Source organism: Humulus lupulus, chromosome 8 (assembly GCF_963169125.1).
Source record: "Humulus lupulus chromosome 8, drHumLupu1.1, whole genome shotgun sequence".
Lineage (NCBI taxonomy): Eukaryota > Viridiplantae > Streptophyta > Magnoliopsida > Rosales > Cannabaceae > Humulus > Humulus lupulus.
In genome coordinates this window covers 7,852,313-7,856,965 of record NC_084800.1, presented here as the reverse complement: position 1 = coordinate 7,856,965, position 4,653 = coordinate 7,852,313, and positions in this window count along the sequence as shown.

Here is a 4,653-nt window from a genome sequence, read left to right as displayed (position 1 = left end):
ATAAATACCGGTCCACCCAAAATTGCTTCTTCAGGCAAATGTAAGACCAAGTGAATCATTATATCAAAAAAAGTCGGAGGAAAGATCAACTCCATCTTGCACAATATCAGAACAAGGTCTTTTTGTGTTTCCTCCATATCTGTAACATTTATAGTCCTCGAACATAGTTGCCTGAAAAAACTACATAGTTCAGAAATGGTGGTCGATATATCTTTTGGGAGAAACTTGCGAACACCCACAGACAATAATCGTTGCATTATAACATGACAATCGTGGGATTTCAACCCAATGATATTTGTTTCATTCTCGATTACTTTTTTCTTCAAATTTGAACAAAAGACATCTGGAAATTTCACTTCTTTAATAAATTGACAAAATTGTTGTCTCTGAGCAGGAGTTAACACGTAAGAAGCATGCGACTTCATCAACTTTCCACTCTCATCTTCATAGATCCACAATGATTCCCTTACTCCCATCTTCTTCAAATCATATCTTGCATTAGTGGTATCCTTAGACTTATCATTGTCCAAGATTGTGCCGAGGAGACTATCACACACATTTTTTTCGACATGCATGACATCAATGTTATGTTTTAAAATGTTTGTACTCCAATAATCAAGCTCGTAGAAGATGCTTTTTTTCCTCCAATTTCTATCTTCTGCAACTCTTCTACGTTTCACACCTCCAAACTGCAAGTGTTTTCTAGGAACTTGGGGTGGAAGGTTGTTCACTTTTTCTAATATTTCCTCACAAGTAAATCGTTTCGGAGGACGTCTTCTCTCAATTTGTCCATCGAACTCAGTGTTCCTTCTCATTCGATGTGTACTGGGCAAGAATCTTCTGTGACCAACATACGATGTCTTACCGATCACTCGAATGGAAGATGTGTCTTCATTACATGTAGGACAAGCTTTGTATCCCTAACCACTCCATCCAGACAAACTACTTCGAGCTGGAAAATCATTGACTGTCCATAAAAGGGCTGCGCGCAGGTTGAACATAGTGTTGGTCGTACTATCTCTCGTAACAACTCCGTTAGCCCACAACTCCTTCAACTCATCCACCAATGGTCTTAGAAATACATCTATGTCCTTACCCGGTGATTTTGGACGAGGAATAAGGATGGTCAGCATCAAATTGTTGTCTTTCATACATAACCAAGGTGGAAGATTATAGTTCGCCAACACCACAGGCCACATGCTGTATGCTAGGTTCATGTTGCCAAATGGATTAAATCCATCAGCAGCTAAGCCTAAACGAACATTCCTAGGATCACTTGCAAAACCAGGATGATTGACGTCAAAGTTCTTCCACGCCGTCCCATCCACCGGGTGTCGCATCACTCCATCATCTTTCGATTTCCCAGTGTGGTGCCATAGCATGTCCTTTGCTGTAAGCCTTGAGCTGTATAGTCTTTTCAACCGGGGTGTCAATGGAAAGTAACGCATCACCTTATGCGGCACCTTTTTTCCTTTAGTTTTTTCAAAAGTCACCCATCGACTAGTTCCGCAAACTGGACATTCCTCTTTGTTTGCATGCTCTTTGTAAAATAAACAGCAATCATATTGGCACACATGAATCGACTCGTATCCCAACCCTAATTTCTTCAATCTCTTTTTAGCCTCGTAGTACGTTGATGGAATTTTATTTTCCTTCGGAAAGGAAATCTTTAACAACTTCAATAATTCATCGAATATGTTGTTAGGAATCTTCCCTCTAACTTTCAAATGTAACAGCTTAGCTAAGAAGTTAAGGGAAGAAATCCAATCACATCCAGGATACAACTCAGCTTCAATCTCCTCAAATAACTCGTCGTAATATTCACTTGCGCCACTATTGTCTACTTGCTCAGTTGTCGGTAAGAGGAAGTTTTCCACTATGGGAATCATCTCGTCAACTTCATCATCATCAACTACTTCATCAACAACATCTAGTTCCGCTTCCCCATGATAAATCCACCTCTCATAACCTTGATAAAACCCCCAATCGAATACATGTGCTTCGACAACAGGTAAAATTTCAAGCCTATTATTTATGCATTTGACACACGGACACCTAATTCTTCCATCAGAATCCTTATATTCCGAGGCCATCCTCAAAAAAGATTGTAGACCATTCCAATATTCTTGACAAACACGATTTCTCAATGTTGTCCAAGTCTTGTCAATCGCCATCTAGAGTGTTACAAGAGTGTGAGTTTTAGTAATGTGAAAAGGAATGGATAACAAAAAAATTTGTTATCATTTTTTAAATCTTATGCAATATTATAATATTTTATGTTATTTTATGATGTTTTATTAGATAATGTTATTCAAATTAAAAAAAAATCATTTCATTATTTTATTGTTAATACTTTAAACTTATCATTTATTATTTCTGTGACGATATTCCTGTAGTTGATGGTTGTGGTCAACAACCATCAATCACAAGCATACCGGGACAGAAAAAATAAATTATTATAAGATATGTAGTAATTTTTAAATAATCATTATTAATTGTAAAAACTTTTATTAAATAAAATTTTCAATTTCTATATTAAAATAATTTAATAATAGTTAATATTTTAATATCATATGTTATTTTATGATGTTTTATTAGAAAATGTTATTCAAATTAAAAAAACAATTCATTCATTATTTTATTGTTAATACTTTAAACTTATCATTTCTGTGCCGATATCCCTATAATCGATGGTTGTAGTCAACAACCATCAATCACAAGCATACCGGGACAAAAAAAATAAATTATTATAAGATATGTAGTAATTTTTAAATAATCATTATTAATTTTTAAGATTTGTATTAAATTAAATTAAATTATTCAATTAGATAATGTTATTTAATAAAAAATAAATTATTATAAGATATGTAGTAATTTTTAATTAATCATTATTAATTGTAAAAACTTTTATTAAATAAAATTTTCAATTTCTATATTAAAATAATTTAATAATAGTTAATATTATTAATTATGTAACATTAATTATTAAATTAAATAATTAATAATATTAACTATTTAATTAATCATTATTAATTTTTAAGATTTCTATTAAATTAAATTAAATTATTCAATTAGATAATATTATTTAATAAAAAATAAATTATTATAAGATATGTAGTAATTTTTAATTAACCATTATTAATTGTAAAAACTTTTATTAAATAAAATTTTCAATTTCTATATTCACATAATTTAAAAATAGTTAATATTATTAATTATGTAACATTAATTATTAAATTAAATAATTACTAATATTAACTATTTAATTAATCATTATTAATTTTTAAGATTTGTATTAAATTAAATTAAATTATTCAATTAGATAATGTTATTTAATAAAAAATAAATTATTATAAGATATGTAGTAATTTTTAATTAATCATTATTAATTGTAAAAACTTTTATTAAATAAAATTTTCAATTTCTATATTCACATAATTTAAAAATAGTTAATATTATTAATTATATAACATTAACTATTAAATTAAATAATTAACAATATTAACTATTTAATTAATCATTATTAATTTTTAAGATTTGTATTAAAATAATTATGTAACATTAATTATTAAATTAAATAATTAATAATATTAACTATTTAATTAATCATTATTAATTTTTAAGATTTGTATTAAATTAAATTAAATTATTCAATTAGATAATGTTATTTAATAAAAAATAAATTATTATAAGATATGTAGTCATTTTTAATTAATCATTATTAATTGTAAAAACTTTTATTAAATAAAATTTTCAATTTCTATATTCAAATAATTTAATAATAGTTAATATCAGATAATAATATTTAATAAATAAATTAAAATAATTTCTTATTGTTGACGCCGTTTTTCGTCAAACAGTGAAAGAAGAGCACGTAAACAATAACTGAAAATGGCCAATTAAAATAAAACAATGTAAACACACGATTTTGACGTGGTTCAGCAGTTAAATCTGCCTAGTCCACGAGTCTTTGTTATTAAACTCAAGATTATCTCTAGGAAATCTTCAAGAATGAATTCCCCAGAGTTTTCTCTCAAGAATCAGAATTTCGGTCATTTACAATGGTGCATGGCCTCTCTATTTATATCCAAATACTTTTTGATAATTCGGTTATGTCCGAACTATCTAAGCTCGCGTATTTAGTTACATCCAAATAATTTATATATATATTTTTTATTTTAAGCTGATGGTATATATACCAATGATGCCCCCTTAATATCCTATGAGTGCGACCATAGGTTATTAAATTAAGAGAGATTGCAAAAATAAAAAACAAAAAGAGATTACATATTGAACAAAATAGATCTTTTATTTGACGGAATTAAAAAACAGACAAGCTAATACATATAGAAAATCATGGTTACAAGCAACACACTTCCTACACTACCGATAGTAAGGTTTAAGGTGTTCGCCATTCCATGCTCGCGGTACTAGGCTCTCGTCCAATCTCGCAAGTTTATACACGCCAGGTCGGATGACTGACTCTGTCTGGTATGGTCCTTCCCAGTTCGGCCCGAGCACTCCAGCTGCTGGATCTCGGGTTGCTAAGAATACGCGTCTCAACACCAGGTCTCCTATTCTGAACTTTCGATCTCGAACCCTCTTGTTGAAATATCTGATAGTGCGTTTCTGGTAAGCAGCATTTCTCAGCTG